The sequence below is a fragment of the Balaenoptera ricei genome, chromosome 15, assembly GCF_028023285.1.
Source record: "Balaenoptera ricei isolate mBalRic1 chromosome 15, mBalRic1.hap2, whole genome shotgun sequence".
NCBI lineage: Eukaryota > Metazoa > Chordata > Mammalia > Artiodactyla > Balaenopteridae > Balaenoptera > Balaenoptera ricei.
This window is the reverse complement of record NC_082653.1, coordinates 88,351,479-88,368,258: the sequence shown is the minus strand read 5'-3', so window position 1 is coordinate 88,368,258 and position 16,780 is coordinate 88,351,479. Positions and strand designations below refer to the sequence as shown.

Below are 16,780 nucleotides of genomic sequence, written 5' to 3'. Positions count from 1 at the left end.
GCCCTCTGGGGAGGAAAAGGGGGAAGGTTACAAGACGGTTAAAAGGCTCGTTGCCAAGTACACATTTGTAGAAACGTGACATGAAGAGATGACATTATGGAAAAACTGTAAAACTACACAAGCCCAGGATGGGGGAGTGCAGCCAAGGCATCTATTCCGGGGCGGAAGCTTCTGCCGCGGGGAGAGGTGGGGCCCTCGCTGACCAGGACCGGAAGGGAGCAGGGAGGAGAACTAACAGTGGCACGGTGGCCCTGTACGTGTCCGGTGCCCATCAGTCCACCCCCACAAGTGTGACCGCGCACCGGAGAGGTCGCGAGAATCAAGAGAATGCCCTGAAGAGGGTCTCCAAGCACGACGAAAAGACAGGGAAGCTCTCCGACGTGCGCTGTGGACACAGCTGGTGGCTGGAGGCTGGGGGACCACCCGGACGAGGTGTAGAAGCAGGCTCTTCTTACCCTGAAGGCCCAGAGGCCAAGCAAGGCCAGTGGCCGAAGCAGGCATGCAGGTAGGTTGCAGCTCATCGTAAGAAGGCGCCTATTTTTGTCTTCCTTTTTAAATTTAATTTTTTTATAGCAACCATATTCATACGATTTAAAATTAAAAAATGCCAAGGAAGCAGTTCCCAGCACTGACACAGGGTAAGGAACAGAGCCTTTTCCACCAGCCAGAATGGAAAACTCACGCTTCATGGATAATTCAGGAAGGTCTTGGCTCGGGAATGGGAGGTAACTGCCTCCAGACTGGTACCTGCTCCAGGCTGGCCCAGCAAATCACAGCGGCAAGATCTGAGAGGACCAAACTCTTCCCGAGAAACCTAAGTGCATCCCTGAAACACGCTCAACAGGATTTATACAAGCACAAAAACGTTCAGAACCCAGCAAGCTAGAACTCACAATGCCTGCCATCCAATCAAAGATTACTGGGCATGAAGTAGGAAAATATGACCCACAATGAAGAGAATAGCCTGACATTAAATCAGCATCTAAGGACATTGAAACAGTTATTAAAAGCTATTGGAATAGAGGAATAATATTCCATTGTTCAGCAGTTAAGGACAGATATGGAAGATATAAACAAGACCAAATCGAATTCCTAGAGGTGGAAGCTACAGTGTCTGAGATGAAAAATCCTGGATGATATTAATGATGGATTAGACTCTGCAGGACAGAAGTTTAGTGCACTTGAAGACAGAGCGATAAAAACTATCCACATTAGCAAACAGAGAGGAAAATCGATCTTTAAAACTGGAAGGAGCATTGCTGAGCGGTGGGGCAACTTCATGAAGGTGAATTTACGTGCAACTGGAGTCCCTGCGGTGGTGGTGGTGGTGGTGGGGGTGGGGATGGGACAGAAAAATACTGCAAGAAGTTTCCAAATGTGACGAAAGTATAAAGACCCAAGAAGCTACACAAACCCGAGCACAAGAAACATGAAGAAAACAGCCCCAGTGCACGAACGATCTGGCTGCTCAAGACCAGTGATAAAGAAATCCCACAAGCAGCCACAGAAAGGAAATGTTACCCACAGAGGAACAAAGCAGCTTTCTCAGCACAGACACTGCAAGGAGAAAGAGGAGAAAAATCTTTAAAATACTAGAAGAAATGAAAAAATGTCAACCTAGAATTCTATTCCCACTGAAAATATCTTTCAAAAAACAAAAGCAAAATAAAGATGTTCTCAGACATACAAAAACAAAGAATTTATCACCAGCAGGCCTGCTCTACAGGAAATGTCAAGCGAAATCCTCAGGCAGAAGGGAAGGAGAAGCCACACAAAGGCGTGAGGAGCAACGGAAATCTTAGCTACGTGGGCAGAAATATGGTTTTTCATATTATTTAAATCTTTTAGAAATATTTAAATTACTATTTTTAAAAGAGATTGACTGTTTAAACAAAACTAATAAATATATTGGGGTTTTCAGACATAAATATAAGTAAAATATATGACAGCAACAGCATAAAGGCTGCATAAACAGACATACACAGCTGTAAGGTTATATTATATATGTGAAAAGGTATAGTATCACCTGAAGGTAGACAGTGATAAGTGAAAGATATACATTAAAAACCTTAGAGCAACCCCTAAAATAAAAAAAAACAAAGAGTTACAACCAATAAGCCAAAAAAGGAAATAAAATGGTATCATAAAAAACACCCAAGTAATTCAAAAGAAGCCAGAAAAATAGGCAAAGGTAATCAAAGCAGTGTTGGCCTGAAGATAGATCCATGGAATGTAACAGAGTCCAGAAACAGAAATATACACACATAGACAACTTTTAGGGATAAATACAGTAAGGGAATTCAGGGTAGAAAGGATGGCCTTTCCAACAAATGGTGCTGGAACAATCCCTAAAATCTGTATTTTGTATAAAACAAAAACTAATTCCAGGTCCATCCATGTTGTTGCAAATGGCATTATTTCATTCATTTTTATGGCTGAGTAATATTCCATTGTATTTATGTACCACATCTTTTTATCCATTCATCTGTCAGTGGACATTTAGGCTGCTTCCATGTCTTGACTATTGTGACCAGTGCTATGAACACTGGGGTGCGTGTATCTTTTCGAATTAGAGTTTTCATCTTTTCCAGATATATGCCCAGGAGTGGGATTGATGAATCATATGGTAACTCTATTTTTAGTTTTTTAAGGAACCTCCAGACTGTTTTCCATAGTGGCTGCATCAATTTATTATACATTCCCACCAACAGTGTAGAAGGTTTCCCTTTTCTCCACACCCTCTCCAGCATTTACTATTTGTAGATTTTTTTGATGATTATCATACTAAGCGAAGTAAGTCAGACAGAGAAAGACAAACATCGTATGATATCACTTACATGTAGAATCTTAAAAAATGATACAGGGACTTCCCGGGTGGTGCAGCGGTTAAGAATCCGCCTGCCAATGCAGGGGACACAGGTTCGAGACCTGGTCCAGGAAGATCCCACATGCCGTGGAGCAACTAAGCCCGTGCACCACAACTACTGAAGCCCGCGCGCCTGGAGCCCATGCTCCGCAACAAGAGAGGCCACCGCAATGAGAAGCCCGCGCACCGCGATGAAGAGTAGCCCCCGCTCGCCGCAACTAGAGAAGGCCTGTGCACAGAAACGAAGACCCAACGCAGCCAAAAATAAAAAAGTAAATAATAAAAATAAATTAAAAAAAAATGATACAAACGAATTATTTACAAAACAGAAACAGACTCACAGACTTAGAAAACAAACTTATGGTTACCAAAGGGGAAAGGGGGGGGGATAAATTAGGAGTTTGGAATTAACAGATACATACTACTATATGTAAAACAGATAAACAAGGACCTACTATATAACACAGGGAAACTATGTACAGTATCTTGTAATAACCTGTAATGGAAAAGTATCTGAAAAAGGACATATATATATATGTATGTATAACTGAATCACTTTGCTGTACACCTGAAACTATCACAACAATAAAAAAAAACCTAACTCAAGGTGTTAATAAACCTACACGTAAAATAATCATAAAATTGCTTAAAAATACTGGAAAAAGTCTGTGGATTTGGGATAGGCAAAGATTTCATAGCTACAATATGCAAATCATCATATGTAAGAGAAAAAAAAACCGATAAAACTTCTCTTTAAAAGACTTCATGAAGAGAATGAAAAGACAATCTACAGAATGGGAGAAAAGATTTGCCAATATCTGATAAAGGACTCGTATCCAGATTGTATAAAGGACTCTCCAAACTCAACAACAAGCAAATAAGTAATCAAATAAAAAATGGACAAAAGTTTGAACATTTTACCAAAGAAGATATACAATGACAAGCACGTGAAAAGGTGCCCAACATCATTAGCCAATAGGGACATAAAAGCTTAAACCACAGTGAGACGCCACCACGCATCTACCAGAAGGATTAAAATGGGGAGGACCAACCACACCAAGTGCTGGCGAGGAGAACCCACACCTCTCGTCCACCGGAGCGGGAACGTGAAACAGTACAACCACTCTGGAAGACAGCTTCTTAAAGAGTTACTCACGCAACTACCAGCCATCCCCCGCTGCAGTGTTCCCCCGGGAGAAAAGAAGGGACACAAGGACTTGGTGTGTAACACAGAGTAGCTTCATTCCCACAGCCAAAACTTGGGGCAAACCAGACGTCCACCGGCAAGGGCGTACGTGAGCGAACAGTGGTGTATGCGCACAGGGGAATAAGGCTCAGCAGAGAGAAAGGGCAAACCGCTGGGACACACACGTGCTGTCTCAAGACAACTACGCTCAGAGAGAGAGGCCAGAGTACACACTGCACAGCTCCCATAACACACAGCTTCGTGACGTGCCCACCGCCCCCCGGTGGTTGAAAGCAGACTGGTAGCTGCCTGGGGTGGCGGAGGGGAGGAGGGGGAGGCAGGGTTATAATCGAGCCAGAGGGAATGTTTGAGGGCGAAGGACAGGCCCACTATCTTGAGTGGTTCCATGGGTGTGTGTGTGTGTGTGTGTGTGTGTGTGTGTGTGTGTGTGAGAGAGAGAGAGAGAGAGAGAATATATCCAGCTGAACACTTAACACGTGCAGCCCACAACTGTGAAGACACACGCCGCACCCATGCCTTTGGCGGGTCACCCTGTCCCTTGCAGGAGCGCCCGAGCGGCGCTGAGCCGCAGGTGCGGGCAGGGCTGCGGGCACCGCGGGGAGCTGAGGAAGAGTCTCTGGCACCCAGGGAGGCCAGTGCTCCACACAGGTCCCATCCCATCCCCTAGTTTTCTCAGGGGAACCTGAGGCTCACAGAGGCTAAGTGACCACAGGGAAGCGGCCCATCCGGTACCCAGGACAGGGACCCCGGTAGTCGGGCTCCAGGGCCGATGTCCTTACCCTCTAGGTCAGTGCTTCTCAGAGGGACGACTCGGAGGTGTGACCCGCCCGGCCTCGGCGAGGCATCCCCGTGAGCTTGCGGGGCGGTGGTGGTCAGTGCCCAGGTCACCGCCAGGAAGCCGCTTCCGGAGGAGGACTCTGCATCTCAGGGGCAGGCTGCATGAGAGCCCCGCAAGGCCCCTCTTGAAACAGGTATTATGGATTCTGAAGGCTCGTGAGCGAAAGTTCTCCGGTCTAAACTCAAATAAGCACGTGCACGTGGCAGCAGACTTGCTAATAAGTGGCGCGCTAGAACCCGTCCCAGCTGTGGGAGAGCAAACCACGCCAACAGCACTAGCTGTGCATCTTAAAGACGGGCGCCGTCTCCTCCTCGTCCTCCTTTGAGGCAGACTGCTTTCTCACCGAGGGGGAGGGGGAGAGAACGAATGAATGAGTGCGGGTGCATGTTTGCTCAAAAGCTCAGAATGCTGGTCTGCCTTCCAACTGTTCAAAGCAATCAGGTCTGGCGAAAGTGTCTTGAAATTGACTAACTCCGAGTTTTTTAAACACGGAGGGTATTACATAAACTGGATGACATCCCAGATCATTTCTCGAGAAGACGAAGCCAATCAAAGCAGGCGTGTGTGTGTGTGTGCACGCGCGTGTGTGTGTGTCAGGAGAAATCAGCGAGAAAGGGGTGTTTGTTATCTTCCTTAAAAAAACATTTGGTAATGAATGTACCATGTACCCTGGAAAACTTCTGAGGGAAGAATGATTGTTTTTGCAGAACTAAAACCCAGGGTAGCGGGGGTGGGTGCCAGGGGTCAGGCTCCTGGTGCTGGAGGGGACAGCGGGCGGAACTAGAGGACAGCTGGGCAAAGAGCACCTGGTCCGGGAGGCCACTTGCCCAGGCTGACTGCCCTCTGGTCCCGGCCCCCACACCCTGCCTGCTGGCCTCCTGCCCGACCGCCTGCCCAGGGCTCGGCAGCCGCTCTGTCCCCGTGGGCCTGGCCATCCCCTCTGTTGGATGGTCTGCTCCGTGTCCCCAGCGTCGGGCTCACCGCAGGCACCACCGGCCCTGTCCTGCACCTGCAGCAGAGGCTCGAGCGTGGGGAGATGGACTGCACCAGCTCTGGAGTCGTTCGTACGAGGAGGGGGGTGTCCTGCTGCAGACTGAACGACTGGGTCCCCCAAATTCACACGTTGGAGCCCAACCCCGGGTGTGATATTTGGAGGTGGGCCCCTGGAGGGTGACGGGTCAGACGAGGCCGCGAGGGGGGCCCCCATGGTGGGACCGGCGCCTGGTAGGAAGACAGCAGAGCCTGCTCGCGCTCTCTGCCCTGTGAGGGCGTGGCAAGAAGGCGTCAGCAAGCCAGGAAGGAGGCCTCAGGGGAAACCAAACTTGCCAACGCTCCGATCTCAGGCTCCCGGCCTCCAGAACTGTGAGAAAATAAGTGTGCTGTATAAGCCGCCCGGGCTGTGGTGTCTGTCACGGGGGCCTGAGCGGGCGCCGAGAAGGTGCTGCCGTAACAAACACGTAAAACACGTGCGACGGGCTCCTGGGCAGAGGCTGGCCGGGGCGGGAGGCGGCTGCCAGAAACAAGGACGCGGAGGGCGACTGTGGTGAGAGCTGGGGGCGGAAGAACGGGCCAGGGGAAGCGAAGCGGAGGGTGGGGGCCGCGTCACTAGGTCGCAAAGGGCGAGGCTGAGCCGCGCGGGTTCTGCGGAAGGCGGAACGCTGGAGCTGTTGAGCCGAGGAGACCGCTAAGCACGGTGCAGAGAGAGTGTCCTGGTCCCTCCTGACTGTTGGCGACAAAAGGTGAAATGAAAATGAAGCAGGAACCGTTAACAGGACGTACCCCTGATCTGATGCGATGAGAAGGCACAAAACCCCAAACCCAGCATCTTCCCAAAAGCCACCCATCAGCCTCGCCGCAGAACACGTCAGACAAACGTGGGCTGGGGGTGCTGGCACAGCCAAGGTCGCGGAAAACAAAGACCCAGAAACTGGCAGAGAGCAGGGGAGGCGGGGGGACGAGACGGCTGAGACCAAGGTGGTGCCCTGGGCTGGACACTGGGCTGGACGCTGCTGGGTAAACAAACCGGTGAACACAGGCCGCAGACCAGTTAACTGTGACTTGACTGTGACAAATGCCAGGGAAACGAAGACGTTGATAATGAGGGACAAAGGCGAGCAGCACATGGGGCGCTCTGTACTATCTGTGCGACTCTCCTATAAACCAACAATTATTCCGAAACGAACAGCTGCCAAGAAAGAAGGGAAAGAAAGGAGGGAAGGAAGGAAGAATGTACGCTGGGGTGGCTGTATGAATACTGGACAAAGGAGACTTCAGAGGCGATAACCAGATGGTGGCCGCCCCAAAAAAGAGGAATGACAAACGTGTGAAACGGTTTATTCACCAAGAAGACACAATAACCCTAAATGAACATGCCCCTAAAAGCAGAGCTTCAAAATACATGAAACGAAAAATGACAGACCTGGAAGGAAAAACAGACAAATCCACAAGTATGGTTGGAGATTTCAAAGCTTCCTGCTAAGGAGTTAGAACAGTGGACAGAAGATGAGCAAAGACACACAGGACTGAACAACACTGTCAACCGATGGGATCTGACAGGAACTTACAGAACATACCACCCAACACAACAGGACACTCATTCTTCTCAAGTACGGATAAAGCATTCTCCAAGACACAGCATGTTCCTGGGGCATTTAACAAACCTTAGCAAATTAAAAAAAATGAGAACTATACAAACTGACTGAATGAAAATGAGACTATGACAGATCGCAAGTGTGGGATGCAGCTGAAGCAGTGCCTAGAAAAAATCTGTAGCCTTAAACGTTTACATTAGAAAACAAGAGAGATCTCAAATCAATAATCTAAGCTTCCACCTTAAGAAACTAGAAGAGGGGAAAAATACAGCCAAAGCAAGAAGATGGAAGGAAATAATAAAGAGCAGAAATCAATGAAACTGAGAACACAAAAACAATGAGAATAATGAACGAAACCCAACACTGTTCCTTTGAAAAGACCAATTAAATTGTAAAGCTCCAGCAAGACCGGCAAAGGGAAAAATCGCGAAGAGGCCAAGCGGCAGCACCAGGAATGGGAGGCTCCGCGGGAGCGCGTCCACACGGACAACTGCCCTCGGTCCAGCCAAGTCGCCCGACAAAGCACCCACAACCCGACCCTTCTAAAGGCCTTCCACAACAGAAATACCCAGGCCTACATGGTTTTACAGTCTCTTCCAGAAAAGAGAAGGAGCACTTCCCAGCTTGCTGCACGAGGCCAGCATTATGCTCACACAGAACCAGAAAAGGACAGAACAATAAATGAAACCCACAGACCAGTATCCCTCACAATATGGACCAAAAATCATCAACAAAGCACTGGCAAGTTGAATCCAGCAACACATAAGAACATTACATGACAGCCAAGGAGGGTTTATCTCGTGATGTCAGGCCGGCTCAACACTGAAAAATAAATCAGTATAATCTACCATACTGACAGTTTAAAGAAGAAAAAACACAAAATTGTATCAATCTATTCAAGGAAAAAGAAAGGATTTGACAAAATTCAACATCTACTTGTGATAAACTTTTATAAGAATAAAAGTCAAATCAAGAATGGAAGGGAACGTATAACATCCTGATACATCTACAAAAAAACCTACAGCTAACATCATTCTTAACGGTGAAAGACCAGGTGCTCCTCCAAGACCAGCAACAAGGCAAAGATGTCTGCCCTCCTCACTCCAACACCACTCTGGAAGTCTTAACCAAAGGCACCCCACTCAGAGAAGATATAAAACTGATGTAGACAATTTACAGATAAGAGTACCTGTGCAGGAAAATCCCAAGGAATCAACCAAAAATAAAGACGAAAAAAACCCTCATAGGGCTTCCCTGGTGGCGCAGTGGTTGAGAATCTGCCTGCCAATGCAGGGGACACGGGTTCGAGCCCTGGTCTGGGAAGATTCCACATGCCGCGGAGCAACTAGGCCCGTGAGCCACAATTACTGAGCCTGCGCGTCTGGAGCCTGTGCTCCGCAACAAGAGAGGCCGCGATAGTGAGAGGCCTGCGCACCGCGATGAAGAGTGGTCCCCACTTGCCACAACTAGAGAAAGCCCTCGCACAGAAACGAAGACCCAACACAGCCATAAATAAATAAAAAATAAATAAATAAAAATTAAAAAAAAAAAAAAACCCTCATAGAACTGATAAGTAAATTTGGTTAAGGTGCAGGATACAAGATGAACAACTCAAAAATCAATCATTTCTATATAATAGTAAGCCGACATAAAACAAAATGTACAACTGATATAAAAAGACATACTTAGGTATAAATCTAATAAAACATGCAGAGTCTGTATACTGAAAATACAAAATGCTGATGAAAGAAATCAAACATGTAAATAAATAGATACATATTGTGTTAATGGAATGGAAGACCCAACATAAGGAGAATGTCAATTCTTCCCAAACTGATGTAAAGATTTAACTCAACGCCAATAAAACCCCAGCAGGATTTTTTGGGGGCAGATATAGACAAACCAATTCTAAAGTTTATATGGAAAGTCAAAGGAACTAGAATAGCTAAAACAACTCTGAAAAAGACAAATGAAATTGGAGGAGTCACACTACCAGATTTTAAAAACTCACCCCAAGGCTACCAGTAGTCAAGACAGTGGTGATGAGATAAATACTTAGATCAATACAGCAAAATGGAGAATCCAGAAAGAGAGGAGAAATATGCCCAACCGATTTTTGACAAAGGCATAAAAAAGCAATTCAATGAAGGAAGGACAGCCTTTACCATATATTGTCCTGAAGCAGTTAAACTTCTTTAGGCAAAAATAAAATAAAAGTAAATCTTCACCTAAACCTCACATCTTATGTAAAATTTAACTGAACATGGATCAGAAACTTAAATGTAAAATGTGAAACTAGAAAATTTTAAGAAATAAACATAGAAGAACGTCTTTGATACTCAAGGCTAGGCAAGGAGTTTTCAGACTCAACATCTAAAAATTGATAAATTGGACTTTTTCAAAAATTAAAACTTTTGTTTTAAGACATTGGTAAGATAATGAAAATAAAGTACAGACTAAGAGAAAATATTTGCGAACCACATATTTGACAAATACGTATCCAATATACATAAAGAATTTGAAAATTCAACAATAAGTTAAAAAACAAAACAACAACCAAAAAACAACTGGGTAAAAGACAGGTGAGATATATGAACAGATACCTCACCAAAAAGGTTAAACAGGTTGCAACTAAGCACATGAAAAGGTGTTCAACATCAGTAGCCACTTGGGAAATACAAGTAGAAAACCATGGTGAGATACACTACACACTCAGCAGAAGGGCTAAAATAAGAATATTGACAATAGCAAGCGCTGACAAGGAGGAACCCAAACTCTCACACAATTCTGTTTAAGCAACCAGCAAACCACTTTCCAAAGCCAAACATGCACTTAACACATTACTTAGAAATTCCACTCCTGCGTGTCTACCCTGCAGAAATGGAAACTTATGCCCACAAACAACCTGCACGTGAATGTTTATAGCAGTCCTAGTCACAACTGCCCTAAGCTGAAAACAACACAAATATCCTTCAGCAAGTGAATGGATAAATTTTTTATAGCTGCGGCATAACCATCAGTGGAATATTACCCAGCTATAAAAAGGAGCAACTACAACAAGGACGCAGAGTGCTTGGGAACCTGTAAATCAATTAGACCCGACAGCGGAGGACACATTCTTGCAGGGTGCACACGGATACTCTGCAGAAAAGACTACATATGTTAGGCTACAAAACAAGTCTCAGAAGTTAAATTTATTGATCTAATGGAATTAACTCAATGGGATGAAAGTAAAACCCAATAATAGAAGGAAAACTGGAAAACAAATATGTGAACACTAAACAACAGACTCTTAAACAACCAACAGATTAGAGAAGAAATCACAAGGAAATTAGAAAATACCTGGAGAAAATAAAATAAAAACAAAACACAAGACAACAGTGAAAGCAATGTTCTGGGGGAATTTATAGCCTTAAGTGCCTACATTACAAAAGGAGGATCTCAAATCGATAACCTAACTGTACACCTTAAGAAACTAGAAAAGGAAGAGCAAACTGAACTTAAAGGTGGTAGAAGGGAGAGAATAATGAAGATGAGAGCAGAGACAAATGACACAGAGGACAGAAAAACAGTAAAAAATCAACAATACCAAAAGTTGGTTATTTGAAAAGATCAACAAAGTCGACAAACCTTTAGCTGGAATGACTAATATATTTCAATATAAATAAAAATCAGTTATATTTCTATACAGTGGCAATGAACAATGTGAAAAAGAAATCTAAGAAAATAATTCCATTTACAAGAGCATCAAAGAGAACGAACTACTTAGGAATCAATTTACCCAGGGAGGTATAAGATTTGTACACCGAAAACTGCAAAAGACTGCTAATAGAAATTAAAGAAAAGCTAAATAAATGGGGAGACATTCCATGTTCATGAATAGGAAGACTTAATATTGATGTTACGATGTCAGAGAAGTCGAAACGATCTTGGAAAAGGACAACAAAGCTGGAAAACTCACACCTCCTGGTTTCAAAACTTGGTTGAAAGCTACAGTATTCAGAAAGGAATGAACTTTACACAGATAACATCTTGGATGAATCTCACTTATGCTGAGTGAAAGAAGCCAGTCTCAAAAGACTACAAATTGTAGGATTTCATTTATAGGACATCACTGAGAAAAAATCAAAACTGTAGGGATGGAGAACAGATCAGTGGTTGCCAGGGGATTATGGGTATGTAGGTGGGCGATTATAAACTGACGGCGTGAGGAGGATTTTGAAGTGATGGAATTATTTTATACTCTGATTAAGGGGTAAGTAATTAACATTCATAGAATTGTAAACCAAGAAGGAGACAATTTTACTACATAATAATGTTAATAGTAAAAAATAAAAAGTCTCCTAGGATATAGTCTGTGCCTTATTGTAATGGTGAATACAAGCATGAATACATATTTGTCAAATGTGACTGTGGTGTCTGGTGAGGTGGCGGAGGAGGAGTATTTTATTACTGACATTCTTCAGAACTGAAGGAGCATGGCAATAATCAAAAGCAGACTGGCTTTTATTTGGTTTAATCACTGTTTTAAGCTTCTCCAAAGACAACACACTATCTGAGACCTGCCTTCTGGGTGGACGACTACCACAGCCCCACCCCTGGGTACCTCACCCTCGCAACACTGGACATTAAAAGGGATGCATCCTGCTGTATGCAGAGTATGCCTCAATGATACAGGTATTTTAAAATCCCTCTTCGGGATTTAAATCCCTAAGAATCGATAGGCTAACGCAGAGAAAGCACAGGGTGCAGGGCCTGACCCACAGAAAGCACTGGGTGAACGTCAGCTGCTTTGGCACAATTGTTACTACTGCTGCTGGAGGGGGGAACTGTCCCCACTTTCAAAACCATAAGGCGTTGGAATCCTAGGTACAAGACAGCCCAAGCACCGTCGAGCTTCTGGGACCCAGAAAGTACGCTTGCCCATATGTCAAAACATGGCCAACAGTTAATGCACAGAGATGTTCATCACGGTTTGTTCTTAACAGCTGAAAATGTGAAAATAACTCAAACTCCAGAAGTGGATTAGCCAACTGCATTACGGAACAAACTATATGTTAATATTTACACAAAGTCTGTAAAAACATGGGAAAGTGTTATAATACAAAGTGGAGAAACAGAGTTTAAATGATGTGGATTTCACTATGTATAAAATATTTATGAATAGAAAAAAATGCCAAAGAGTTCAGTTAAAGATGCCGGTTCCAACATTTACATTTAAGTGCAACCTCTCTCAAAATTCCATTAAAACAAGAGCACAGGTCTTCCTTACTTCTTTTGAGGCCTGCTCCTGAAAGGACAAAGAAAATAGAAGGGACAGTGTCCAAAAAGCTTCAGAAGTTGGAAAACAGATGAATGAACGGCAAATGACACAAAAAAGCTAACTCCTAGACCAGCAGTGGAAACGCCAAGAAGCTTCTACCACAAAAAGCACCCAAAGTCTCAGGAACGGCATCACCGAGAGTCGCTTCTGGAGGCAGCAAGAAGGCAGGGCTCCAACTGGAAGTGGCTTGGAAGTCTCTCTCTCTCTTCTTCCCCACTTTTTAGGAAATAATTACAGGAACTTGCAAAAACTGTACAAGGAGGCCCATGTCCTCTTCACTCAGTCTCTCCCTCAATGGTAACGAGGTAAACAGCTTCCACGTGACGCTGTCACACGTGCAGATGCGTGTAACCACCACCGCCATTGAGCCCACACACACCGTCTCCTCGGAGACACCCATCCCCGCCCCCCACCCCCCGTAACCTCTTCTTCTGTGTTCTAAAGAGACTGTGTAAAACTGATGTTAATTATTCTTTAAATGTTTACAATTCTTCAGGGACACCATATGGGCCTGGCAACATATTTTGGGGGAACATTTTAATCATGAATTCAAGTTTTTGATGTTTGTAAGGTGATTCAGATTACCTGTTTCATCTTGGTTGAGTTTTGGTAGTCTCTGGTGTCTGAGGCATTGGTCTGTTGCCCCCAGTTAACGATCTGGCGAGCTTGGGGCTGTTCACAGTGTCCTGTGTCCTCTACGTAGCCGAGGGCCTGCAGAGACACCCCGTCCACGCTCGATACTCATGACCTGTGTCTTCTCTTTCCAGACTTGTCAGTTTTGCTAGACGTTTATTAATTTTATTGCATTCTTTTCCAAAGAACCGGCTTTCTGCTTCAATAATTTTCTGTTTTTCTCCTTTCAATTTCATTATATTTTGCTCTTTATTATTTCCTCCTTTCTGCTTGTTTTGGGCTTATTTTGCTCTTCTTTTTTCAGGGTCTCGAGGCTGGAATATAAATCGGAGACCTCCCCACTTTCCTAATGCAAACGTTCAGTGCTGTGCACCCTCCTTCTCGGCACTGACTCTGCCTGTCCCACAGACTCCGACAGGTGTGCTTTCACCATCGGTCAGCTGTATTTATCTCTCCTTTGAGATGTCCTCTTCCGCACTCGGGCTATTTGTTTAAGAGTGTGTTGTTTAATCTGCAAACGTCAGGAGATTCCCCTGTTGTTTTCTGTTACTGACTTCTGGTTTGAGTTCCTTCTGGTCAGACAACACACAGGGTGTGAAGCCGATTCTCCTGAACTTGCTGAGGTCTGTTCCACGCCCTGGGCGCTGCCCCACCGCGCCTTCTCTGGATGTTGATCAGGTCCTGTTGGTGGATGGTGGTGTTCAGTTCTTCCATGTCTTGGCTGCTTTTCGGTCTGGAAGTTCTACGACGTCTGAGAGTGCTGTGTTGGGGTCCTGGACTGTACAGGTGGATCTGTCCATTTCTCCTTTCAGGTTCATCGCTAGGCTTCACGAGTTTTGAAGTTCTGTCGTCTGGCACACACACATTTAGGATCGTTACGTCTTCTTGGCAGATTGAGCCTCATGTAACGTCCCTTTTTTGTCCACAGTATTTTATCTGAAATTATTCAACTAATATAAGCCATACCTACTTTAAAAACATTCATGTTTCCATAGTACATCATTTCTCATCCTTTTAATTTCAACCGACCTCTGTCGTTACCGTTGAAGTGAGTCTTGTAGATAAACTACAACTGGGTCGTGTGTTCATATCCACTCTGCCAATCTGTTATTTTCTAGTTGGTGCGTTTAGATCATTTACTTTAAAAGGAACTACTGATTTGCTGGCGCTTAAATCTGTCACTTTATTATATGTTCTCTGCTCATTCCCTCTGTTCCCAACTCCTCTGTTTCTCTTTCCTTGCCTGCCAGTGGGTTACCTGGACAGTTTTGTAGTGTTTTGAGCACTCTGCATTGCAAATACTGCTCAGTGGTTGCTGACGGTATCAAGATACACGTAGGTGACTTGGCCTCCTGGGGCTGCCATCCCCTCTCCCCGCTTGAAAATAAGAATTGGTGTGTGCGTTTCTTCCGTGTGTGCTGAGCACCACCATCACGGGACGCTACGGGTTTTCGACCTCGAGTATGATTTCAGAAAAACGCGAGGACCGTCTCTTATACTTCTCCCTATTTTTACCCATTCCACTGTTCCTTCCCCTCGGAAATTCCAAGCTTTCCTCTGTTACCGTGTCCCTCCTACTCGGGAGGCTTCCTTAGACATTCGTTAAGGGTAGGTGCGCTGGTGACAAATTCTCCTAGTTTCACTTTGTCTGAGGATGTCTTGACTTTCCTTTCATCCCTGAAGGATATTTTCATTGGCTGACAGTTCTTTTCTCTCAGCACTTGAAAAATGTTGTGCACTTCATTCTGGCTTCCGCAGTTTCAGATGAAGAACTCGCTGTCACTCAGATCCATGTGCCCGTAGATGATACAGTGTTTCTCTCTAGCTTCTTTCAAGATTTTTCCTTTGTGTTTAATTTTCAGAAGGTTAATTAGCAGGTGTCATGGTGTGGATTTCTCTAGTTTTATACTGTGAGAGCTTCACTTAGCTTCTTCAATCTGTAGTTTTATGCCCTTCACCAGATTTGGGAAATTTTCAGTCATTACCTCTTAAGGTATTTTCCCAGCCCCGATCCCTTTCTCCCTGTCTGGGATTCCAATTAAGCAAAGTGCCATACTGTGTCTCCTCATCACAGGTCCCCAAGGCCCTGTTCCTGTTTGTTTTCGGTCCGCTTCCCTGTGGCTCTGGTGAGGTGATTTCTATTGATCTGCCCCCCTCGAGTTCACAATTCTCTCTCTCGTCTGCAGTGTACTGTGGAGCGTATCCAATGAGCTTTCTATTTTGGTTATTGTATTTTCCAGGTGTATAATTTGTTTGGTTTTTTAAAAAAAAACAAATAATTTTTATTTCTTTGTTGAGGTTTACCATTTCTTCATTTGTTTAAAGAGGACGTGTAAGTGTTTGCAGAAGCATTTTTACGATGCTGCTTTAAAATCCTCATCGGGTCATTCCGCCACCTGAGTCACTGTGGGGTTGGTGTCTGCTGACTGTCTTTTCGTGGTCATGTTACAGCTGCCCTGCTTCTGGGTAGGACAAGGGGCTTTTACTGCATCCCGGACACTCCAAGCGTTATGCTGTGAGACCGCATCCTCTTTAACCTTCCCCTGGCGGCAGCCACCCGGCTCAGGAGGAGGTGCAAGTCCCTGCGGACACGATGCTGCAAAAGCAGACCCTGCAGACAGGGTGGCGTCAGCTGGGCTCCCCACCGGTCCACCAGCACCAGGGCTGGGGAACAGGGGCCGCCCCGCTGCTCCGGGGTGGGGAGCAGGAGCTGTGCGCCGAGCCCTCTGAGCCGGGGGAGTGACAGGAAGGGTGACCAGCCCCCGCCGTCGCGCTCTGGCTCCAACGCTGCCCCTGAGGATCGGCTCAGCCCTGCTGACACTCCCTGGGCTGACACTCCACTGCCTGCTGCAGCCGTGGTCACCGTGAGCCCTGCTGGCCCAGTCACACCGCCGGGTGGGCCTGGTGCTGGTGCCATGGGGCAGGGGCAGGAAGCGGACGGGTTTTTCCTGGGTATTTGGCTGAAGTGGGCGGTGTCGTCAGAGGGCTTCCCCTCGCAGGGGAACAGGCCTTCCTGGGAGGTGTGTGTATCTTGTTGCTGGTCCAGGCAAAGGGCAGCTGAGAAAGCTCGGGAGCTCGCCAAGTCCCAGGGTCCTCAAGGCCACCCCTGACCCGCTGCCCAGGTCTTCCTCGGCTGCTGTGATACGCAGGGTTCTGGGTTGTAAGGGGGAGGACCTGGGCATGATGCGGCTGCTCCACGTGACCAGAACCAGAAGTTAAAGATCTTTTCAAAATCCAGCATCTGCACATCGTCTTCTGCATTTGATCTTACGTGTCTCTCCCCCGCCTCTGAAGAAGACCGGAGATTCATTTTCTTTAGAGA

General features: G+C 45.7%; 1 protein-coding gene across 5 annotated transcripts in view; it reads right to left on the bottom strand.

Moving 5' to 3' along the window:
• The window catches only part of MAD1L1 (mitotic arrest deficient 1 like 1), a 339,612-nt gene that overhangs the window by 87,408 nt on the left and 235,424 nt on the right, over positions 1-16,780 (bottom strand). The gene's annotated exons all lie outside the window — the stretch shown is intronic.